This window comes from Pseudophryne corroboree, chromosome 1, assembly GCF_028390025.1.
Source record: "Pseudophryne corroboree isolate aPseCor3 chromosome 1, aPseCor3.hap2, whole genome shotgun sequence".
NCBI lineage: Eukaryota > Metazoa > Chordata > Amphibia > Anura > Myobatrachidae > Pseudophryne > Pseudophryne corroboree.
In genome coordinates, this window is record NC_086444.1 from 523,826,589 (window position 1) to 523,853,465 (window position 26,877).

A 26,877-nucleotide genomic window follows, 5' to 3' on the forward strand; every position below is an offset into this window, starting at 1 on the left:
AAAGGGCCTCTCCAGACAATGAGGCTACATCAGGAGCTAGGCTCTACTTCCCAACTGTCGACCAGTCCTGCTGAAGTCGTTGATCAGGAGAGCTGGCCGTTGATCTCCAGAAACGTTCCATTTGTGAAAGAGTTGTGTACCTTCCTCCATAGTAGACATGGCAATAGTAGGGTCTTCACGAGATATTAGTAAACGCGTGGGGAACCCCCACCTATAGACGATACCAGCTTTCCGAAGAGCCGTTGTAACGGGTTGAAAAGTACGTCTCTTGGTGAGGGTATACTGTGATAAGTCTCCAAAAAGTTGAAGCGAGCCCAAAGCATCCACTGTATCGGAGGAAGGCCTAGCCGCTTTAAGCAGGGATTCTTTAATATGAAAGAAATGCACTCTCATCAAGACATCTCTCGACGCACCTGCAGGAGCAGTACGGGCTTTCGGAAGTCTATGAATACGGTCCAACAACAAATCCGATGAGGTAGCAGGGGGCAGCAGTTGTTTAAATATCTCGATAGTATAGTCGTGTAGACTGCTGTTAGAGATGGACTCAGGGACCCCCCTCAGCTTGAGGTTGTTCCTACGCGAGCAGACCTCTAAATCTGCTAATTTGTCCAGCATAGCTGCCACCTCACCTTCCAGGACGTCATGAGAGTCAATAAGGGTATTATGGGAGCCCACCACTTCACCCATCTTAGTTTCCAGATGTCCAGTCCTCTCGCCTAGATCATCAATAGAACTTTGGCAGGACTGCAGCATAACACGAAACTCAGAGGCCACCTCATCTTTAAATTGGTGCAATAAAAGCTTAATTGTGCCCACCGTTAAGGCTTCACCGTCCTCAAAGCGTGGTGAGGAGGGGAGGGTATGGGGTGAAGATGAGGCCGTCATAGGAGAGGAAGTTGTGGGCAGTGGGCCCGATTCGGTGGCAGGGGCCCCAGACCCTTGAGACGTATTACGATAAGGAGAAGGCTTAAAAAAGTCAACTGAGAAATCGGTTTGGAGGCTTTATTCTTCTTTGGAGGCATGACGTATCACCGCCAAGAGAGACAATAACACTAGTAAAATTGGAGAATTCCGTGAGATCCTGAGAACAGTAGAAGACCGCTATACCACATGTATAAATGCGTCGGTTAATATGATTGCGGGGGGTTATGGAGGAGAGACATAATCAACGTGGACTACATCCTGTCGAGGAAACAGCCCTGGGGATTATGGGAAGGGAATTGTACCCACAACTCCACATAGAGGGCTCAATCGGAGTTGACGCAGAAGCAGTAGCAAGTGATGCTTGGGCCAGAACACTTAAATTGAAACTGAATGTACCATATAGAAATGAAGTGCATGCACCCCAAACGCGGACTCACCACTGTCCAAAGAAGTGCTTCAAGGTCCTTGTATTGGGACCAGAGCTTGTCAGCAGCGTGTCAGCAGCCCGGGGTCCAGAGCGTGCAGGTGTACCACCCAGGGGGACAGCAGATGGTCTGCTTGTGGCAATACAGTAGCAGCTGGGCGACTGCAGCGGAGATCCCCCTTGGTGCCAGCGGGTCCCCGCTCTCCTCACACACAGCAGGAGATCAGCAATGAGCGCACCGGCCCTGGGCAGCACCCCCCTTCCTCACAGGTTCAGAACACTGGGGAGGCAAGATGGCCGCCGCCCGCCGAGAGCCGGAGCCGCACGGCCGAGCAGGGCAGGGAGAGGCAGTCTCCGTCTAGAAGCCCGTCAGCGGGGCTCGCGTCAGCGGGGCCCTCGTCAGCGACCGCGGCGGTGAGCCGGGTCTGTGGGCTGGAAGGTCGCAGGTGCAGTGGGCGGGCAGCGCCGAGGATCCGGCTCCAACTCCGTCAAACTGGAGGCCGCGGCTTCAGGAGGACGGGTAGGCCGCAATCCGTGGGAGCACTAGGAGCACACCCCAATTCCGCGGACCTCACCCGCCCGTGGCAGTAATGAGCGGTGAGAAGGGGTGTCAGGGGGCGAGCGGGTATAACTGCTGTGGGAGCAGAAATAAGGGTCTCTGTGGTGAGATGGGGCAAGAGCTCATGGAAAGCACGTCCACTTCCCTGTGCAGCCAGACCACGCCCCTGCTCTATACTTTTATAGTATCCAAATTATAAATGTTACGTCACTGCTGATTGGCTGTCATGGGCACTTCTCCACTGGCTCACTTCAACACTATTATCGCTGCTTAGTACATCTCCCCCTAAGACCCCGGGAATCCTGGATAGAACATAACGACTGTACATATTTAGGGCAGCTGAGTGCTGTGGCGTTCGGAAAACCACTCCCGAAGCCTGCCTGAGACCATCGGCATCAGGAGGACCTGGCACTCCATCTCCTTCTGTCCTGTGTGAGAGCTGAGAATCCTACATCAGAATATATGTGTGATGGTGGGAACAGGAGGGATATGAGGGATATGTGTGATGTGGGGCACAGGAGGGATATGTGTGATGGGGGGGGACAGGAAGGATGTGAGCGATATATGTGATGGGGGCACAGGAGGGATATGTGTGATGGGGGACACAGGCACAGGAGGGATGTGAGGGATATATGTGATGTGAAGCACAGGAGGGATATGTGTGATGGGGGACACAGGAAGGATGTGAGGGATATATGTGATGGTGGCACAGGGGAGATATGTGTGATGGGGGCACAGAAGGGATGTTTAGGATATGTGTGATGGGTGCACAGGAGGGATATATGTGATAGGGGACACAGGCACAGTAGGGATATGTGTGAGGAGGGCACAGGAGGCATGTGAGGGATATGTGTGATGGGAGGCACAAGAGGGATATGTGTGATGGGGACACAGGCACAGGAAGGATAGGTGTGATGGGAGCACAGAAGGGATGTTTGGGATATGTGTGATGGAGCACAGGAGGGATATGTGTGATGAGGGGCACAGGAGGCATGTGAGGGATATGTGTGATGAGGGGCACAGGAAAGATATGTGTGATGGGACGACACAGGAAGGATGTGAGGGATATATGTGATGGGGGCACATGAGGGATATGTGTGATGGGGATACAGGCACAGGAGGGATAAGTGCAATGGGGACACAGAAGGGATATGTGTGACAGAGGACACAGGAAGGATGTGAGGGATATATGTGATGGGGGCACAGGAGGGATATGTGTGATGGGGGACACAGGCACAGGAGGGATGTGAGGGATATATGTGATGTGAAGCACAGGAGGGATATGTGTGATGGGGGGACACAGGAAGGATGTGAGGGATATATGTGATGGTGGCACAGTGGAGATATGTGTGATGGGGGCACAGAAGGGATGTTTAGGATATGTGTGATGGGTGCACAGGAGGGATATATGTGATAGGGGACACAGGCACAGTAGGGATATGTGTGAGGAGGGCACAGGAGGCATGTGAGGGATATGTGTGATGGGAGGCACAGGAGGGATATGTGTGATGGGGACACAGGCACAGGAAGGATAGGTGTGATGGGAGCACAGAAGGGATGTTTGGGATATGTGTGATGGAGCACAGGAGGGATATGTGTGATGAGGGGCACAGGAGGCATGTGAGGGATATGTGTGATGAGGGGCACAGGAGAGATATGTGTGATGGGACGACACAGGAAGGATGTGAGGGATATATGTGATGGGGGCACATGAGGGATATGTGTGATGGGGATACAGGCACAGGAGGGATATGTGTAATGGGGACACAGAAGGGATATGTGTGACAAAGGACACAGGAAGGATGTGAGGGATATATGTGATGGGGGGCACAGGAGGGATGTGAGGGATATATGTGATGGGGGCACATGAGGGATGTGAGGGATCTATGTGATGAAGACACAGGAAAGACCTGAGAGATATGTGTGATGGGGTAGCATAGGAAATATGTGAAGAATATGTGTGATGGGGAGCATAGAAGGGATGTGAGGAATATGTGTGATGGGGCACAGGAAGGATGTGAGGAATATGTGTGATGGGGGGCATAGGAGGGATGTGAGGGATATGTGTGATGGGGGACACAGGAGAGATGTGAGGGATATGTATAATATGGGGGGCACAGGAGGTATGTGAGGGATATGTGATGGAGGACACAGGAGAGATGTGATGGATATGTGTGATGGGGGCACAGGACGGATGTAAGGGATATGTGTGATGGGAGGACAGGAGGGATGTGAGGGATATGTGTGAAGAGGGGGCACAGGAGAGATGTAAGGTATATGTTTATTGGAGGCACAGGGGACACAACTATATCAGACACAGGTAACACAACTATATCACAATACAAAGACCCCCCACTAATATATTACTAAATCTAATCCCTGCAGGGCTGTAACTAGGTATGTGCTGAAGGTGCTCTACCTTGCGTAATGTGTATAAGGGCTTTACCAGGCTGATGTGTATAAGGGTCTTTACCTGGCACATTGGCCCTCATTCCAAGTTGTTCGCTCGCTAGCTGCTTTTAGCAGCATTGCACACGCTAGGCCGCCGCCCTCTGGGAGTGTATCTTAGTTTAGCAGAATAGCGAACGAAAGATTAGCAGAACTGCTAATAAATAATTCCTTGCAGTTTCTGAGTAGCTCCAGACCTACTCACAGATTGCGATCAGCTCAGTCCATTTAGTTCCTGGTTTGACGTCACAAACACACCCTGCGTTCGGCCAGCCACTCCCCCGTTTCTCCAGACACTCCCGCGTTTTCCCCTGACACGCCTGCGTTTTTTAGCACACTCCCGGAAAACGCTCAGTTACCACCCAGAAACGCCCCTTTCCTGTCAATCATTCACCGATCAGCAGTGCGACTGAAAAGCGCTGCAGGATCTGTCCCAATGTTTCACTATTTTATTTTATTTTTACAGGCTACCCTATTAGATCGCCTGTAAAAAAAAATACCCTTTGACACGAAAACACACAGGTTCAGTGAAACTGTGGGTGTTTTTGCTTGAAAACGGGGCTGTTTCCGGGGATTTGGTTTCCCCTGCCTGAGGTAGGTGAAGCAAAATGCCTGATAAGCCGCGCCGGCTTATCGGGGCTAATGGAGGTGAGACCTTTAGCCATGGTAATTTACCGCTGCTATTAGGATACTGTCCTAAAAATGTGACAGTAGTATTAAGTCTGTGACTTATCTTTCAATAAGGTCTTTAGTAACCATGACACAGTGGTTGTTGCATACTTCTTTGCTGTAGAACTGCAGGAAACACTTTAGGGGTGTGCTATAGTATAACGGTGATGCTGGCGGTTACATGACCGACACCGTCATCCTGACAGTGAAGATCCCGACAGCGGAGGGGGTGGCGGCTAGGGCTTACCCCCTCCCCATTGCCTAACCCTAATCACCTCGCCCTCCGGGCCCTACACCTAAAGATCTCCCCGATACCTTTGGGATGTCAGCGGTCAGTCTTCCAACACCGGTCTCCCGAGTGGTGTTGGGATTCCAGTGTCGGTCACATGACCACCAGCATCCCAACCATCAGGACAGTGAACGTATCCCCACTTTACACAGAAGATCATACATCAACTATATACAGAACAAAATGAAATCCTTTATAGCCAAATACACAATAACATGAACTAAATACACCACAATTAGGTTGTGCTTTGAGCTTTTAAAAACTACAGTACGCACAAACTACAGTATGCACAGTTGAAAGATAGTATGAAAATCTGTAAAGGAGGCCATTCAATTTTTCCTTAAGACATTAATGTATTTATGTTCAAACATTATAATAGACACAATTCATAGGTTATATTTTTTCTTTACATACATTTTTAATTGTCTCCCAGGGATAGTAACTCATTGTTACCATGACCAAGCTGTTAGAAATACATTAAAATAAAATCGGTAGTTTACATTTTCCAGCCATCACAATATTAAACAATTATACAGTATGTGCTAATAGGTTAAAACAATTATATATGCTAATATACAACAATGAAAAGGTAAATTAACCTATAATTACATATTGCATTAATGGTGCTCTTGGTGATAAAATATTTCAGGGCCCTTCTCTCCTGTTTTTAGTGTATTTTACACCTTAAAAAATAAAAGTGTATTAAAATTATGCAAAACAAGAGTTAATGTTGCCATTCCTACCATTTCACATTTTAAAACTTGGCACAACCTATATCCCTATATTAATGAATGCTGGCACTAAATTAGGCTGTAATGCAGGCCCGTCTTTTCGTATGGACTCAATGGACTCTTGCTCAAGGGCCCCAGGAGTCCTAGGGCCGTAGGCTGATAGCTGTGGTCCCCTTTTTCCAGGGGTACCAGATTTTTGAAAATCGGCCCTGGGGAAACAGAGATAATCAACTTCTAAGCAGTGGTCCCCATCCAGGCCTGTTAATTGCTCTTCCCAGCCAGATACAGTATCTCTGGTTCTGTCTGATTTAGAGTGTTTCTGAGGGTATAATCCAAAAGCTGGGACTCTCCCCTTTTGGTGGACACTGGCAGTGTGTCTCAACTATTCCCAGAACCAGAGATAACAGCCTTCCAGCAGTTGGTCCCTGCTCCAGCTCCACACTCCTGGTACGCAGTTTTATATATTCATTGGTGGATTGCTGGCTCCTGAACTTTGATCCCCAAGTGCCCAGTACCTCCTGAAACGTAGGCCTCCCTAGTGTTTTATCCCACTGAAAGCTAAGAAATCTATTTCCAGAAACTGGAGATATCTGCAGTCAAGCAAAATGCCCTCCCACCATAAAATTATGAATATTAAGCCCACTGCACTATCTACCCCTCCCCTGCGTATTAAACATCTCCTATCAACCTGTAAGTCATGTACCGGGGCCCCTTCATTCAGCCCAATGTCTCCTTCTACAGTTTAGTGTTCTCCCTCCAGCCCCGTCCCCCACCATCTGTGCAGTAAAGGAATAAATTAGCAGAAATTACTGCTCCAGGTCCTACATGCTGAGCGGAAGATAGAACACCCCCTACTGCCCGAGGGACATCAAAGCTGACACTGATAGCATCTCCCACCCCTACTGCTGCAGGATGGGTAGGGGCCCAAGTAAATTGCTGTGCCCAGGGCCTACACTGCTGTTAAGACGGCTCTGCTGTAACGGTATAGTAAATTAACATGAATGTGCATGGTAAATGCAAAAGAGTGCTTTAAGTAACATGCATCTTTTCTTATTTTTCCGGCACATATGGTGAGCTAGCCCTTGTTGGACAAGGCTGTATCCCATTCAAGACCACACTGAGATAACATTTTGCCAGCTATATATTTTGAACAGTGAACAAATATTAGATGTTTGATTACTGCTTTTCAGTTTAGGCTATATTTCCCAAATCTCATTATCTCAATACCTTTTAGCAGTTTACTAACATCAGCATATTCTGATTACCGTGTTAATACAATTAAAGTAATAACTGTTTACATTTAAAAGACTAAGTGGCATAGTCAATTGGTTATGGCTAATACCAAGTTGGAGACAGGACCTCTGATGTCACATGGGGGAGGAGCAAGGCCCGAACAAGGTACCTAAAATGTACCCTCGCAGGCTCGCTTTGCTCGCCACCAGGTTGCTAAAGGGAGTAGTTGCTGGCGTAGATAGTGAAAGAACTATCCAGCCAGCCTAGCTCCTCCCCCTGACGTCAGAGGTCCTTTCTCCAACTTGGTTCTAGCATCTACCATAGTCAATTGGCAGCACATTTTTCCAAAATCACTCACTGCAGGTTTTTCCCCTCAGGTGCTCAATTTCTCATCGCAGGTTTTTTCTTCTTTCAGCCAATATTTTAACACCTCCACAACAAGTACAATATTTCCTAAAATCCACATTGTATGGAAAAGTTGTCAGAATTGATTTGGAAAACGTTGGACTCCCCCCACCCATTGACTAATTAAGAAATTGAAAGTTTCCAATAAGCTTAATTAGTCCTTGATTACTCACTTGCTAAAGCGCTGTCCTCCTCCTCTGTTTCCCAAAGTTTTCTCTTCTCCAGCATTGCAGAAGTCAGAGGGCTTCTAAAAACAGGGCATAGGTACCACCTCTCACCCTGCACTATAAGACACTTACTACCCCTAACTCTGCTGCTGCTCCCCATATGCACTACATTACCGCTTACCCTGCACCCACTCTCCGCATGCACTACACTATTGCTCACACTGCACCACCTCTCTGAACATATTGCACTACACTACAGTACACTACATTACCATTTACCCTGCACCCGCTCTCCGCACACACTACACTACTGATCACACTGCACCACCTCTCTGAACATACTGTACTACACTACACTATAATACACTACGTTACCATTTACCCTGCACCTCCCCTCATGCACTACACTACCATTTACCCTGCACCCGCTCCCCACATGCATTAAGCTTTCCCTGCACCCGCTCTCTGCATGCATTATACTACCGTTCACACTGCACCCCCTCTCTGTTCACACTACACTACACTAAAGTAAACTACCGTTTACCCTGCACCCTTTCCCTGCACGCACTACACTACTGCTCATGCTGCACCCTTTCCCTGCACACACTACACTACATTACAGTACTCTACACTACCCCAATCCCTGTATCCACTCCTTGCAAGCCCTACACATACCATGCACCGGCTACCCACTAACATTATACTACACTAGTGTTCACGCTGCACTACATTCCAGTACACTCCACTCCCCATAACCCTGTATCCACTCCCCACATGCACTGGTCACTGCAATGCTTTATGCATTGTATGGTGGTCACTGCTGTGTGTGGGTATTGTGGGGGTTCTCTCTCTTGCCCAGGACACCCAGATGTCATGTTAAGGTTCTGCATGTATCTGTAAAGAAATACCAGTACCAATTACTGCTTTATTTATTATTGGAGTCTGATAATGCGGTTACCTGACAGTAGGCACTTTCCCTACCAACTGTTATTAGGCTACTATCTACAGATGTGTCCTCATAAGAAGTTCCTGCTTTTGGTAACATGGCGCTCATCGTACCACAATGTACCCTGCTGTAGCCTGCAATTGCACCATTGTATCTTATGGGATCGGGGTACACTTCCAAAAATGCTCCTTGAGTACTGGTCTCATTCCACGGGGTAGCGGGTTCATAGCTTGTAATATTGTGTAGATCCCCCATGTGCCACCAAAACAACTCTGACCAGTTGCGGCATGGACTCCATGAGACCTCTGAAGGAGTCATGTGGTATCTGGCACCAAGACAATAGCAGCAGATCCTTTAAGTCCTGTAAATTGTGAGATGCGGCCTCCATGGTTCGGACTTGTTATTCCAGCATATCCCACAGATTCTCGATTTGGATTGAGATCTGCTGAATTTGGAGGCCAAGTCAACACCTTGACTATTTGGCATGTTCCCCAAATAATTCCAGAATAAATTTTGTAGTATGGCAGGGTGTATTATCCTGATGAAAGAGGTCACTGCCATCAGGGAATGTCATTGTCTTGAAGGGTTGTATTTGGTCTGCAGTAATCTTGAGGTAGGTGGTATGTGTCCAAGTAAAATCCACATGAATGCCAGGACCTAAGGTTTCCCAGTCAAACATTGCTCAGAGCATCGCACTGCATTCGCCGACTTGCCTTTGTCCCATAGTGCATCTAGGTGTCATCCAGAGGCGTAACTAAGGTTCTCAGAGCCCAGGGCAAGAGGAAGAGTGCGCCCCCACAAAAAAAAAAAAATATGTACAGGCCAAAAAAGTATGTGCATGCGCCTTAGAAAATGGGCGTGGCTTTAGAGCAAAAGGGCCGTGGTCACATACCAGAAGGGGCGTGGCCACTGAAAATGGGGCATGTCAACATGACTATCACCTACCCCCTGCGTCGTCTTTCAGTATACTCTCATCTTCTCCTTGTGTCATCTCTCGGCACACTATCACCACCCCCTTGTGTCGTCTCTCAGCACACAATTACATTTTTGCACATTACGGCAGTAGAGTCCCCTTTTTACACAGTACGCAGGCAGAGTACCCTCTTCACACAGTACACAGGCAAAGTCCCCTTTGTGCCAGATACACATTGCCCCATAGTGATAGATACACATTGCTCCACAGTGCCAAATACACATTGCCCCACAGTGCCAAATACACATTGCCCCACAGTGCCAGATACATATTGCCCCACAGTGCCAGATACATATTACCCCAGTGCCAGATACACATTACCCCATAGTGCCAGATACATATTACCCCACAGTGCCAGATACATATTACCCAACAGTGCCAGATGCATATTACCCCGCAGTGCCAGTTGCATATTACCCCACAGTGCCAGATACACAGTGCCCCACAGTGCCAGATGAATATTACCCCACAGTGCCAGATACACTTTACCCCACAGTGCCAGATACACATTACCCCACAGTGCCAGATACACATTGCCCCACAGTGCCATATACATATTGCCCCACAGTGCCAAATACACATTGCCCCACAGTGCCAGATACATATTACCCTACAGTGCCAGATGCATATTACCCCACAGTGCCAGATACATATTAACCCACAGTGCCAGATGCATATTACCCCACAGAGATACACATTGCCCCACATTGCCAGATACACATTGCCCCACTGATATACACATTGCCCCACATTGCCAGATACACATTGCCCCACAGATATACACATTGCCCCACAGAGATACACATTGCCAGATACACATCCCCCCACCCCGCTCCCCCCTAACTCACCGCTCTCAACCACTGGCACTGCCCAGGCCACTGCTATCTGCTATGTGAGGGAGGGGAGGTGAGCGCAGCATCTCTCCTGCCCCACAATGCACCATGTCCGGTTTCCGGCTGCTGGCCGCGGGTATCTTGGCGTTGGTTCGTTAGCCAATCAGAGCTCGCACCCCAGCAACCAATCAGGAGTTGATCTGCGCAGTGGCGTAACTTCATCCCAATTGACCGGAGGCAAGATAAATGTCGTGCTCCCCCTTACAAAAAATTATTTGTGTGAGCCATGTCACCCTTCCCACTGTATGAGACACAGAGACAGAGAGAGGGAGGCACGGAAACAGGGAGAGAGAGAGAGAAAGGGAGAGAGAGAGAAAGGGAGATAGACAGGGAGGGGGGATATAGACGGTGATAGGGAGAGAGAGTTTAATGGAGAGAGACAGAGGGAGAGACGCAGAAACGGAGAGAGAGAGAAAGAAAAGGGAGAGAGACAGAGAGAGACACACACACAGAGACATAGGGAAAGGGAGATAGAGACGGGGGGGGAGAGAGAGAGAGAGAGAAAGGGAGAGAGAGAGAAAGGGAGATAGACAGGGAGGGGGGATATAGACGGGGATAGGGAGAGAGAGTTTAATGGAGTGAGACAGAGGGAGAGACGCAGAAACGGAGAGAGAGAGAGAGAGAGAGAAAAAGAAAAGGGAGAGAGACAGAGAGACACACAGAGACAGAGACATAGGGAAAGGGAGATAGAGACAGGGGGGGAGAGAGAGAGAGAGAGAGAGAGAGAGAGAGAGAGAGAAAGACAGACAGAGAGAGATACAGGGAGAGATGCAGAGACAGGTAAAGCGACAATATGGGGAGAGAGAGAGAGAGAGAGAGAGAGAGAGACAAGGGAGAGAGACAGGGAGGAAGATGCAGAGATGGGGAGAGAGGGACAGAGATGGTGAGAGAGGGACAGAGATGGGGAGAGAGAGACAGAGATAGGGAGAGAGAGAGAGACAGAGATAGGGAGAGGGAGAGATAGGGAGAGAGACGGAGGGAGACAGGGAGAGCGACAAAGAGACGGCAGAGAGAGACAGAGACTAGGAGAGAGACAGAGATGGGGAGAAAGAGATGCAGAGATGGGGAGAGACGGAGGGAGGGGGGCGAGAGACGCAGTGAGAAAGGCGGAGGGAGATGGAGAGAGAGAGAAAGAGACGGAGGGAGACGGAGAGAGACAGATGGGGAGAGAGAGATGAGGTAGAGAGACAGAGACGGAGGGAGATAGACAGATGGAAAGAGACAGGGGGCGGGATGTACTAAGCGGAAAATGCGGTAAACCCCCTGTTTACCGCATTTTCCTGATGTACCATCCCCCGGCCGTCAGGTCAGCACCGCGGCGGGGTTCGCCAGCTTTAGCTGGCAATAGTCCATAGAAGCCTATGGGTTTCTCTCCGCGGCGCTGTGTGTGAGGGATCCAATCGGATCCCTCCCAGCATGCCTTGCGGCCACCCCCGCACCCTGCGCATGCGCAGACTGACTCCTGGGGCCGAATCCCGGAAGTCAGGCTGCCGCTGTGCATCGCGGAGGACAGCTCTTATCGGAAGAGCTGTCCTCCGCAATGCTGATCGCATATGTAAGTACATATGCGATCAGCATCGTGGCGCAGGGCGGCGATGGGCGGCGATGTACATTAGTACATCCCACCCAGGGAGAGAGATGGGGAGAGAGACAGGAGAGTGATAGATGGGAAAAGAGGAAGAGATGGAGACAAAGAGAGAGAGAGACATGGAAAGGAGGGAGAGAGCCATGGAGGGAATGAGAGAGAGTTGGTTCTTGTATGCAATGGAACGGCATCCCAATCCTCGTTGACACTCTTACCCAATGGCAGCAGTGGCGGATTGGGCAGGGTGCCAGCTGTCCCCTGGACAAGCACATTGTAGACTGTTTGGGGAACCGGAGTAGTGTGCAGCGCATGTACTACGGCCGGGAGCCATGCGAACTGTGCTCCCGGCGCTCTGATTGTATTTTGTCTTATCACTTGCAACTGATCGTGGTGTAAGGGGGCGGGGTTTCAGGGAGTGTACCTCTATGCTCTCCTCCTCCAGGGATGTCCGCTGACTCTGCCTCCTCTATCGGTACCAAAGCAGTGGAGGCAGCGCCTCTGGGTCCTCCTGCTATATGCAGCACTGCCCGGGTCTACCTCTGGATCCTCCTTCCTTCCGCAGCACTCATCAGCTCTCAGCCAGCCACTGGATACACATCAGTATGGTGCCTTGGTCCCTTGTCTCCTAAGTCTTCCGGGTCTTGCGTGACGGGGATCTTTTAGTGACACCCCCCACCCCTGAGTCTCTAGGTCACAGAGGCGGAGCAGCAATTGATGCTGATCGGCGCTCCGCCTCTGCTTGGTAGCTTTCAATTTAAGCAAGAAGGGTAGGTTGGGAGACAATGGAGGAGGCATGTGCCCCCTTCTGGGCTGGAGCCCGGCGGCAACAGACTCCGTTGCCTCCGAGAGTTCCGCCCCTGGATCTGCGAGCTCTGATTGGATAACAATCCAAACCAAGGAAACTCACCCCACCGCCGCCGGAGACCAGACACAGCACATTGAGAGTCAGAAGAGGCACTGTGCTCTCCTCCCCTGACATAGCAGTGGGACGGGGGACGGCCCAAGGTCAGAGCAACAATAGCAGGGGCGAGTGGGCATGATGCCCTGGCCGCCACCGGCGCTCCCCTCTGCTGAGCCTGCCAAGGCGCCCAGGGCTAGTGCCTTGCTCGACCCCCCTTAGTTATGCCTCTGGTGCCATCTCTTTCTCAGGTAAACGATGCTCACGCACCCGGCCACCCGCATAATGTAAAAGTAAACATGATTCATCAGACTAGGCCACCTTCCTCCATTGCTCATGGTCCAGTTCTAATGCTCACATGCCCATTGTGGGCGCATTCGGCGGTGGACAGGAGTCAGCATGGGCACTCTGGTCTGCAGCTATGCAGCCCTAGATGTGGCAAGCTGCGATGCACTGTGTGCTATGACACCTTTCTCTCATATTTGAAAGACACACAGCACTTTACTATGGTAAATACAGGTTGAGTATCCCTTATCCAACATGCTTGGGACCAGAGGTATTTTGGATATGGGATTTTTCCGTATTTTGGAATAATTGCATACCATAATGGGATATCATGGTGATGGGACCCAAGTCTAAGCACAGAATGCATTTATTTTTCATATACACCTTATACACACAGCCTGAAGGTCATTTTAGCCAATATTTTTTATAACTTTGTGCATTAAACAAAGGGTGTCTACATTCACACAATTCATTTATGTTCCATATACACCTTATACACACAGCCTGAAGGTCATTTAATACACTATTTTGAATAACTTTGTGTATAAGACAAAGTTTGTGTACATTGTGCCATTAAAAAACAAAGGTTTCATTATCTCACTCTCACTCAAAAAAGTCCGTATTTCGGAATATTCCGTATTTCAGAATATTTGGATATGGGATACTCAACCTGTAATTGAATCCGTAGTGGTTAAAATAATAGAACAATTTATTTAAAACACAAACCTATACACTATATAATGAAAAGCATAATAATGATTTTATATGCACGTAATATATGTTAACAGGCTTTAGAAGAACTACAGAAAGACCCTAATATTATTAACAAAGAGGCGGATAAAGGCACAGGTCTGGTGGTACATCATTATCTGATTATTAGATTGAAGCTCATTGACCGATGCATACAAGAAAGCTCTCAAGGGTTTACTTGTCCTCTATGGCCTTTTACATATATGATTTATTATCTGGGATGGAAATGAAAGCTTGGCACTAAATTTTGTTTCTCATCTTAATGATGATAATTTTTATTTAGAATACACTTACACATTTAATATAAATGCCATTGATTTAGTGGATTTGAATTTATTGGCTTCTGGTACCAGTATATCTGCCTGCATCTTTAGCAAAAATGTAGGCACTAATAATTATTTAATTACTATTGTTCCCATCATGGGGTAAATTTACTAAGATGGGAGTTCTGCTTAAAATGGGATGTTGCCCATAACAACCAATCAGATTCCAGGTATTATCTTCTAGAAGGTGTTAGTTAAATGAGAAGTAGAATCTGATTGGTTGCTATGGGCAACATCCCATCTTAAATAGAACTCCCATCTTAGTAAATTTACCCCCATGACTCTTGGTGTAACAACATCCCTAAAGGTAAAATGACTTCAATCTTCAATCAGGTTTTTTTGCAACAGTCCCATCTTATGATAAAAAATTCTTCAGATCGTGGCTATCCCTCAACATTACTAAATGAATCCTTAGCTGAGGAATCTAGTATGTTGCCTAAAAGTAGGGCTAATTCATTTCAATTAACATTTGTGTCCAAATTAAATAGGCCTTTATATCATATTAGACATAATTAAGACAAATTATCCACCATTGAATCAGGATCCCACTCTTAGGGCTATTTTACCTAATAACCTGAGAATTATCTTATAGAAATGGTAGAATCTTGGGAAATTACCATGCCTCTGGCTATATAAGAAATGAGCTGAGGTTTGTTAGCCCCGTGTTCAAAATTATTTTATAAATGTGGTGATGTGTGATACAGTATGTGTCATTACACAAAATCTAAGACTAAAGCCATTGATCTGCATTCATCTGGAAACATGTATACTATTAGAAAATGTATAACTACTGTATATTATATATCTGTTGGAATGTAGTTGTAAATAAAGATATATTGGTAGGATGAGAAGGAAGTTAAATGTTAGGTTTGGTGACTATTACTACAATATAAGCAATAAATATGCAGTGTCAGAGGTGCCTCTTTTCTTCAAAAAATTGTGTTGTAGATAAATATTATTCAACAAGTGTCAACATGTGGATCAACTTTTGGGGACAAGTGCAGTCCATGATCATCCTGCTTTGATGTCATAATTATTTAATTATTTTATTTATCTGGGTTTTGTTTTTTGTGAACAATATGCTTTTTAGGGTGGTTCCCAAGGTAAGGCACTCGATATACTGACTGTCGGGATACCGGCGCTCAGCATACCTGCGCCGGTATACCGACAGCCGATATACCGACAGCCGATATACCGACAACTATTCTCCCTCTTGGGGGATCCACGACACCCCTGGAGGGAGAATAAATAGCATGGTGCACATAGCGCGCCAACGTGCCAGCAGTGTGGTGAGTCCGCAAGGGGCTCTTTTGCGCTTGCCCTGCTGCTGGGATCCTGGCACTGGTATGCTGGGCTCCAGGATCCCGAGCACCGGCCACTTATAGCACACCCGTTCCCAAGTACACATCCATTTCCCTTAAAATAAAAAGCTACTGATTGGAAGAAATGCATTAGAGGGATATTTAGTACATCACCCTATTCCTATTTGAGCAGAAAAAGGAGATTTATGGTAGAATTACCATAGTTAAATCTTTTTCTGCGAGGTACACTTGATTCCACAGGGAGTAACATCGGGGTGTAGAGTTGGATCTTCATCCGAGGCACCAACAGGCTCACGACAGGAGAAGGGACTAGCGGCTAATGCCATACAAACCCAAAGAAGCTAAGTGCGTCAGGGTGGGCGCCCTGTGGAAACCAGTGTACCTCGCAGAAACAGATTTAACTATGGTAAGTCTACCATAAATCTCCTTTTCTGCAGCAGGTTACACTGGTATTCCACAGGGAATAACATTGGGGATGTCCTAAAGCAGTTCCTCATGGGAGGGGACACACTGTAGCGGGCACAAGAACCCGGTGTCCAAAGGAAGCATCCTGGGAGGCGGAAGTATCAAAGGCATAGAACCTGATGAACGTGTTCACTGAGGACCACGTAGCCGCCTTGCACAATTGTACAGTGAACGCGCCTCAGCGGGCCACCCAAGAAGGTCCAACAGACCGGGTAGAATGGGCTTTGATAGCAGCAGGGGCTGGAAGACCAGCCTGTGGATAAACTTGTGAAATCACCATTCTAATCCATCTGGGCAATGTTTGCTTATTCGCAGGCCAGCCACGTTTGTGAAAACCAAAAAGTACAAAAAGGGTTTCTGACCTCCTGACCTCTCTACGTAAATACGCCGTACGGAGAGCCCGTAAGACATCCAAAGAACGCTCTTTGGAGGACAAACCAGAAGAGATAAAGGCTGGAACCATAATATCTTGGTTAAGATGAAAAGATGATACCACCTTAGGTAGATAACCAGGGCAAGTTCGAAGAACTGCCCGGTCACGGTGAAAATTCAGAAAGTTTGGACGACAGGACAAGACGCCTAAGACCGACACCCTCCTAGCAGAGGCAGTAGCCAGTAAAAACACAACCTTAAGTTAAGACATTCAAGATCCACAGACTCAACAGGTTCAAATGGAGACTCTTGTAGGGCATTTAAGACAATAGACAGATCCCATGGAGCCACAGGAGGGACATAGGGAGGCTGAATCCGTAACACACCCTGAGTGAAAGTATGAATGTCAGGAATAGACGTAATTTTCCTCTGAAACCACACCAACAAGGCAGATATATGAACCTTGAAGCTTAAATCTAGGCCTTGTTGCAGAAAAGCCAAAAGCCTAGAAGTACTGAATGAATACTTATCATAATTCTTAGCAGCACACCGTGTGAAGTAAGAGTTCCAGACCCTGTAATAAATCCGTGCAGAAGCCGGCTTGCGGGCCTTCAACATTGAATAACCACCTTGGAGAATCCATTGGCTCTCAGGAGCAAAGCTTCAAGAGCCACGCCATCAAAGCCAGTCTTGCCAGGTACGGATAGACACAAGGGCCCTGAACGAGGAGGTCTGGGCATTGAGGAAGTAGAAGAGGACGCTCTATCGATAGACCTTGCAGGTCTGAGAACCAATGCCGTCTGGGCCACGCTAGAGCGACTAGAAGTAGTATTCCTCTTTCTTGCTTGAACTTCTGCAGAACCCTGGGCAGGAGTGACACTAGAGGGAACACGTATGGCAGCCGAAAGTTCCATGGAATTGCCAGTGCATCCACAAATGCTGCTTGAGGATCCCTTGTCCTTGATCCGAAGACCGAAACCTTGTGATTGTGTCGAGACTCCATCAGGTCAGAGCCGGATTAAGGCTTCGGGAGGCCCGGGGTACCTAAAACAAGGGGGCCCTAAGGTCTAAAATTAAAATCCTAACACACACACACATATATATATATATATATCAGCTGGCACTCCCAATCACAGATCCATCTGCCACAGTGCCTATTAGCATATGTAGCATACACAAACCAAACAAATGGCACTCAATGGTCTCACTATCCGCTAATAAAAGACAGCAGTCATGGCATTATGCAACATTTTGGGCGTTTAATGCCCGTCGTCGGGCAACCACTACTGGCTGCCTAACGACGGGTATTAAACGCCTGAAACGTTGCAAAATGCTATGACTGCTGTCGTTTTATTAGCGGATAGTGAGACCATTGAGTGCCGATTCTATACACACACTCACACACATACTATATATATAAAAATACTGTACATATATAAATATATTAACACACAAACATATATATATATATATATATATATATATATATAATAGACCCAGATCATTAACTTAAACTTTAAGTAGCATAAAAGAAAGTTCAGGCAGCCTTTCTTACTTTTGTACTGCTGTGCTGACGTGAAGACAGGCTGTGATGCGGTGACATACAAGGGAGATCACGTTCCTCTCTCTCCTCCGACAGGTACAACAACCTCCGTCCTTTACCCGCGCCGAGGCTGTGCATGTCCAGGACCCCTCCTCCTTCCCCTGCAGCCTGCGCTCCATCCAGTCATGGAGCCGCAGGCTGCAGAATCACTTATCATTGAACAGCGGAGCCGTCGTTCGGCTTGGCTGATCACTAATAGTCTGCAGTACTGGGGGCTGCTTGACGTCTGTCAGTGGGGTGAGCAGCATCGCAGATCGGATCGATAATAGAGATCTGATCTGTGGCGGGTGGCGGGGGGGCCCTCTCACAGCGTGGGGCCCAGGGGTACTTACCCCCGGAGCTCGCCCCTTAATCCGGCTCCGCATCAGGTCTACATCTGGTAGGCCCCACTTGTCCACTAGGAGTTGAAAGACTTCTGGATGAAGACTCCACTCTCTGGCGTGAAACGTCCTGACGACCTAGGAAATCCGCTTCCCAGTTGAGGACTCCAGGGATGAACACTGCCGATATTGCTGGCAGATGGCGTTCTGCCCAATAGAGGATTTTTTATACTTCCAGTATTACCATGCGGCTTCGAGTGCCGCCTTGATGATTTATGTATGCCACCGTGGTGGCGTTGTCTGATTGTACTTGAACAGGCCCTGTTCTGTACTTGAGGCAGGGCCAGTGTCAATGCATTGAATACTGCCCGCAATTACAGAATGTTTATCAGGAGGAGAGATTCCTCCCTGGTCCACCGACCCTGCAGAGAGTGTTGCTCCAACACCGTGCTCCAACCCCGCAGACTGGCATCCGTTGAGCAAAACTGGCGAGGGGGACGTCTCTTGAAAGAGATTGGGTACCCGTGAGAGACAATTTCCCGTACCCAGGCATCTGAAGTGGTCTTTAACCAGGCCTGGGTGAACTTCAGAAGTTGGCCTCCCACACTGGGGTCCCCCAGGGGGAGGCACGCCCCATCATACAGCAGGCTTGTCTTGTTTGGAAGCAAGCTGACGGGTGGCCAAGGATTGTTTATATTTAGGCTTAGTGGTTTTGAAAGCATGAGCTTGACGCCGATACGCCTGACCCTTTGCTTTCCCTGGAGGTCGAAAAGGATCAAAAGGTGGTATTCTTAGCCTTCGGAGCAGAAGGATTAGTATTTGGGAGACACGCAGTCTTGGCAGTAGCCAAGTCAGTAACAATCTTGTTCAGATCCTCCCCAAATAGGATGTTTCCTTTAAAAGGGAGCACCTCCAAGGTCTTTTTGGAGTCCAGGTCCACCTTCCAGGACCTCAACCAAATAATTCGACGAGCCAGGATAGACGTAGTAGATGCCTTGGCCGCCATTACACCTGCATCAGAGGCTGCCTCTTGAATATAGTGGAAGGCTGTGGTAATATAAGACAGATATTGTCTGGCAGTGTCAGAAAAATCCTGAGCCAGCTCATCCTCAATTACCTGAACCCATGCTTCAATTCCTTTCGCAGCCCAGCGGGCTGCAATAGTGGGTATATGTACAGCACCTGTAAGGGAGTAAATAGACTTCAGGAATCCCTCCACATGCTTATCCATCGGATCCTTCAGTGAGGCGACAGTGGTGACAGGCAGAGTAGATGACACCACTAGATGGGCGACATTAGAGTCCACCAGCGGTGGAGTTTCCCACTTGTTACTCAACTACGCAGGGATAGGATAACGAGCTAGCATCTTTTTAGACTGGGAAAATTTCTTTCCTGGAGATGACCAGGATTCCTGACGTATGTCAATTAAATGGTCAGAATGTGGTAAGACTACTGTAGCAACCTTCTGACGTTTGAACTTATCAGGTTTCTTAGACGCAGTAGTAGGCTCAATGTCATCTATTTGAAGAATTAGCTTAATAGCCTCCACTAGGTCAGGAACATCAACCTGGGTTGCAGATTCCTCATCAGAAGCAACTGTATCAGTGTCTGACGGATCAGTATATTTCCTATCCTCATCGGAAGAATTATCCGGAATATTAGTGGATTGTGAGGAAGAAATGGCCTGTTTAGATGACCCCTTAGTTCCAGAGGGGCATGCGGTAGACTTTTGTCTAACCAAAGATTGATTTAATTGTTGTAAGTGGGTAGACAGAGTATCTGCCCAGGGCGGATTAACTACGGGGACAATATGTGGCTGCAATGGCACAGGAGGTCCCACAGGGGGCGTAAGATGTGTCACAAGTGTAGTCAGCATACTTGAGAACGCTGCCCAAGGTGGGTCCTGATTGGCCACAGGTGCTGCAGATTGACTTGGTGTATGGCACTCAGCCCCTGAACCAGCAGCTAAAACTTCTCCCTCAAGTAGGTCCGTGGCACCAGTACTGCAGGATGCAGAAGCGTCCGCGGATTTCCCGCCCTGTGTGGCAGACATTATAAGGAATATAGCCTTAGGGCGTAACAGTACAATATAACCAAACACAATACCTGCAAATAACCCCCTATGTAATGTGACAGTAAATACAGGACACTGGGGGTCATTCCGAGTTGTTCGCTCGCTAGCAGATTTTAGCAGCATTGCACATGCTAGGCCGCCGCCCTCTGGGAGTGTATCTTAGCTTAGCAGAATAGCGAACGAAAGATTAGCAGAATTGCGAATAGAAAATTCTTAGCAGTTTCTGAGTAGCTCCAGACCTACTCACAGATTGCGAACAGCTCAGGCCGTTTCGTTCCTGGTTTGATGTCACAAACACGCCCTGCGTTTGGCCAGCCACTCCCCCGTTTCTCCAGACGCTCTCGCGTTTTATCCTGGCACGCCTGCGTTTTTCCGCACACTCCCAGAAAACGTCCAGTTTCCGCCCAGAAACACCCACTTCCTGTCAATCACACTCCGATCACTTCAACGATGAAAATTCTTCATTCGGATGTGAGTAAATCTACTAAGTTTTGTGCTAAAATACTTACCGCATGAGCACTGCGTACCATGCGCATGCGCATTTTTTCCTTAATCGCTCCGTTGCGAAAATCGGCAACGAGCGAACAACTCGGAATGACCCCCACAGAACAGAGAATTTATGCAGCATGAGGTGACTGAAAAACACAGGAAAAATACCAAATCGTATAGTCTGTGTGACACTATATATATTTGTCTAGCCCTGAGGACGGGGAGTTTCCCCGAAACATGTAGGCGAATAAAGGGACCCTATTTGTATCTATCTACCAGCCTGCTTGAGTGCCGCCGATTTCTTTATCCTGTTTTGTCATCTATTGACCTGGAGGGCACCGCAGCAAAGCAACTCTCTATAATTTGGAGTGCCGGTATATCTTTTCGATTTATATATATACACTGCTCAAAAAAATAAAGGGAACACTAAAATAACACATCCTAGATCTGAATGAATGAAATATTCTTATTAAATACTTTGTTCTTTACATAGTTGAATGTGCTGACAACAAAATCACACAAAAATTATCAATGGAAATCAAATTTATTAACCCATGAAGGTCTGGATTTGGAGTCACCCTCAAAATGAAAGTGGAAAAACACACTACAGGCTGATCCAACTTTGATGTAATGTCCTTACATCAAGTCAAAATGAGGCTCAGTAGTGTGTGTGGCCTCCACGTGCCTGTATGACCTCCGTACAACACCTGGGCATGCTCCTGATGAGGTGGCGGATGGTCTCCTGAGGGATCTCCTCCCAGACCTGGACTAAAGCATACGCCAACTCCTGGACAGTCTGTGGTTGGTGGATGGAGCGAGACATGATGTCCCAGATGTGCTCAATTGGATTCAGGTCTGGGGAACGGGCGGGCCAGTCCATAGCATCAATGCCTTCGTCTTGCAGGAACTGCTGACACACTCCAGCCACACGAGGTCTAGCATTGTCTTGCATTAGGAGGAACCCAGGGCCAACCGCACCAGCATATGGTCTCACAAGGGGTCTGAGGATCTCATCTCGGTACCTAATGGCAGTCAGGCTACCTCTGGCGAGCACATGGAGGGCTGTGCGGCCCTCCAAAGAAATGCCACCCCACACCATTACTGACTCACTGCCAAACCGGTCATGCTGGAGGATGTTGCAGGCAGCAGAACGTTCTCCTTGGCGTCTCCAGACTCTGTCACGTCTGTCACATGTGCTCAGTGAGAACCTGCTTTCATCTGTGAAGAGCACAGGGCGCCAGTGGCACATTTGCCAATCTTGGTGTTCTCTGGTAAATGCCAAACGTCCTGCATGGTGTTGGGCTGTAAGCACAACCCCCACCTGTGGACGTCGGGCCCTCATACCACCCTCATGGAGTCTGTTTCTGATCGTTTGAGTAGACACATGCACATTTGTGGCTTGCTGGAGGTCATTTTGCAGGGCTCCTCCTGTTCCCCCTTGCACAAAGGCGGAGGTAGCGGTCCTGCTGCTGGGTTGTTGCCCTCCTACGGCCTCCTCCACGTCTCCTGATGTACTGGCCTGTCTCCTGGTAGCGCCTCCATGCTCTGGACACTGCGCTGACAGACACAGCAAACCTTCTTGCCACAGCTCGCATTGATGTGCCATCCTGGATGAGCTGCACTACCTGAGCCACTTGTGTGGGTTGTAGGGAGGTCATACAGGCACGTGGAGGCCACACACACTACTGAGCCTCATTTTGACTTGTTTTAAGGACATTACATCAAAGTTGGATCAGCCTATAGTGTGTTTTTCCACTTTAATTTTGAGGGGGACTCCAAATCCAGACCTCCATGGGTTAATAAATTTGATTTCCATTGATAATTTTTGTGTGATTTTGTTGTCAGCACATTCAACTATGTAAAGAACAAAGTATTTAATAAGAATATTTCATTCATTCAGATCTAGGATGTGTTATTTTAGTGTTCCCTTTATTTTTTTGAGCAGTGTATATATATATATATATATATATATATATATATAGATAGGGGGAGAGTTATTGCGCCACTTGTGTTTAACAATTATTAAGGCTAAGAATGTAACAAACAATGCATAGTTTAAAATAGACACTCCCTAAAGATTCAAAAGGGCGTCAGCTGACCCCCAAACAGGGATGGTGGTTCCCTGTGGTATGAAAGAATGCACAAAAAGGGGGGGGGGGGGGGTATAGCGACCAACGGTGTCTTTAAAAACTCACACTAGAAGTAAATACATATATAAAAAACAATTTATTTACATAAAACAGAAGGTTCACATAAAACGTTTTGCACACAAAAATTTTTTTTTTTTTCCCTAGTAACAGGTCTCTTTAAAAAATGGGATAAAAACAATTTACACAAACATAAAATATATTACCAGTTAAAAATATAGATAAGAAGATTATTGCTCAACTGGGTATAAGGTCACTGCCAGGTTGCCTGGCAGTGACCTTATACCCAGTTAAGCAATAATCTTCTTATCTATATTTTTAACTGGTAATATATTTTATGTTTGTGTAAATTGTTTTTATCCCATTTTTTTAAAGAGACCTGTTACTAGGGAAAAAAAAAAATTTTTATGTGCAAAACGTTTTATGTGAACCTTCTGTTTTATGTAAATAAATTGTTTTTTTATATATTTATTTACTTCTAGTGTGAGTTTTTAAAGACACCGTTGGTCGCTATACCCCCCCCCTTTTTGTGCATATATATATATATATATATATATATGGGACCTTGACGCACCTATCCCCTCTGAGTACAGAATATAGTGATAGCAATATGTGATATAGGAGAATGGAGTCCCATACAACAGCTTCAGGCACACTCAGTCACATATACAATGCAGAAGTTATTACATATAAACAATAAAACTGCACTGGACTAGTAAAACTAAAATTACATATAAATATGTATGAGTATAGATATAACAATGCACAGTAGATACTGGATGTATATCACAGAATACTTGGACTAAATATTCAGATAAGAGTACACTTGTTCTTAACTAACACTGTCTAACATGACATGTAGAATACTTAAGTGCGCTGATGAGACAGGCGGCTTTACAGAGGAGACAGAGCCCTGCAGTCCCGGAGATTAGCCCAGCTAGTAATGAAGATGGCACCAAAATCTCTATCAGGGGGTGAGGGAGAGTGAACTGCAGCTCCAGGGCGGGAACACCAGCAGTAGATGACGCCCGGAGCTGGGGGAGGGGCTACAGGTCAGCGCCTTATCCCTTATGCTGGTCCTCACCACCGGATACTGTGGAGCCTATACCAAATGGATTTTAGTAAATCCGACCTGTGCTCCCTTGCCTTGGTGGATATAATGGGGTCCCTGTGCAGTACAGTGTCCATGCCAGTGGCGCGGTCCGTCTCCTGAGACCACGATTACCAGCAGGTACCACCAGAGGGACCCTCTTACCTCCTTCCTGATGTGCAGCCACGCGATCCAGGAGGGCGACAGAGGTGGTGTGCCTGATCACTGGTGTGCCTGATGACTGGCCAAGTACCCGGGAACCCGACCGCGGGAGTATGCAGTGCTGCTGGGGGAGGTGATGGAGCCGCAGCACAGAATGTCAGAATGACATAAACAGTGCTGCAGCCCTTGAAGTCTTCTTTAAAAAGTTCTTTTCAGGGCTGCCTAGCACAGCGTCAACTGGTTAGCTGCCTGCAGGCACCAACTTACAAACTGTGCTCCAGTGCCTGGAGATGGGGTTATAGAGGAGGCGGTGCAATGCATCCTGGGAACAGTCAAAGCTTTAGCCTGTTGGTGCCTTGTATCAAGATCCAACTCTACACCTCAATGTTATTTCCTGTGGAATACCAGTGTACCCCGCTGCAGAAATAGCTTTACCTTCTATTGCAACTATTAAGGAGAACAGGAGGTCAAAGGCAGAACTGCTGGAGACAATGGAGTTGGATGCTGCCGGGCTCCTGACTTGAAGGGGGCACCTCTGCTCCATTATCTCCGGCTCTGTGTGCTGACGTGTGACCTCTGCCAGCCCTTACCTAATGGCGGGGGGGGGGGTAAAACAAACTACCAGGAGCATAGGCGTGCGCACGGGGGGTGCCTGGTGCGCACAACTTCCCCTAATATCCGGCATCCCCCCGCATGTCTCGCGCCTTTGATCCGTTGTGCTGCCGATGTGAAGCCACCAGCGGCTCTGCAGTCGCACATCTGAGCAGAGCCGCCTGCGGTAGCGCCGGAGCGGGTGCACTGCGGGCTGCGGCGCCGGCACTGTGACTGTTGGGGCATTGTAGTCAGCGTATGTATGATAGCCCCTAAGAAATATGGCGGCCGCACCGGGAGGAGGGCTGCTGCGCATGCCCGGCTGCAGCAGCTCCTCCTCCCATGGTCCTTTGCGGAGTCAGTGAGACTCCGGGCACTGCGCCACCACTGAGCCCGGATCCTGCTACCCTCCACCACAAAATGCAGGGGCGGACCAGCGCACGATGACGTCTATTTTTGATAAAAGCAAGGCAGTATTCAAAAGTGTCTGTGTGTGTGTATACTGTACATATATATATATATATATATATATATATATACTCAGTATGTAATTAGTGATGAGCGGGTTCGGTTCCTCGGAATCCGAACCCGCCCGAACTTCACCCTTTTTTGCACGGGTCCGAGCAGACTCGGATCCTCCCGCCTTGCTCGGTTAACCCGAGCGCGCCCGAACGTCATCATCCCGCTGTCGGATTCTCGCGAGACTCGGATTCTATATAAGGAGCCGCGCGTCGCCGCCATTTTCACACGTGCATTGAGATTGATAGGGAGAGGACGTGGCTGGCGTCCTCTCCGTTATAGTAGAACTTAGTTAGTTATAAATTGTGGGGAGGATTGGGGACGGGGAGCAGCTGTTAGGGAGTACAGTGCAGGGTTTTGAGTTTAATCCGTTGTTTCTCTGCCTGAAAAAAAACGCTCCACCAATCCATATCTGTGCTCACTCAGTGTGCTGCACTGCTGCATGATATATCTGTGCTGAGTGCACTGCTCACACTGCCTAATTGTGGGGACAGGGGAGCAGTTACAGCAGGAGTACAGTCAGTGCACACTGCACAGTTTTGCTGACAGTGACCACCAGTCCAGTATACGTTTGTCTGCCTGAAAAACACTGTGGTGTTTTTTTTTTTTTCTTTCTTCATACTGGTTTACCAGTCTGCTGACACTGTCCACCAGGTCCGTTATACAGTATATTATATTTATATATAAGCACTAAGCAGCAGTACGGTAGGCCACGGCTGTACCTACCTCTGTGTCGACTCGTCACTCGTCGTCCATAAGTATAAGTAATACTATCCATCCATCTACATTGTATACCTGTGGTGTTTTTTTTTTCTTTCTTCATACTAGTTTAGCAGTCTGCTGCTGACACTGTCCACCAGGTCCGTTATACAGTATATTATATTTATATATAAGCACTTAAGCAGCAGTACGGTAGGCCACGGCTGTACCTACCTCTGTGTCGACTCGTCACTCGTCGTCCATAAGTATAAGTAATACTATCCATCCATCTACATTGTATACCTGTGGTGTTTTTTTTTTTCTTTCTTCATACTAGTTTAGCAGTCTGCTGCTGACACTGTCCACCAGGTCCGTTATACAGTATATTATATTTATATATAAGCACTTAAGCAGCAGTACGGTAGGCCACGGCAGTACCTACCTCTGTGTCGACTCGTCACTCGTCGTCCATAAGTATAAGTAATACTATCCATCCATCTACATTGTATACCTGTGGTGTTT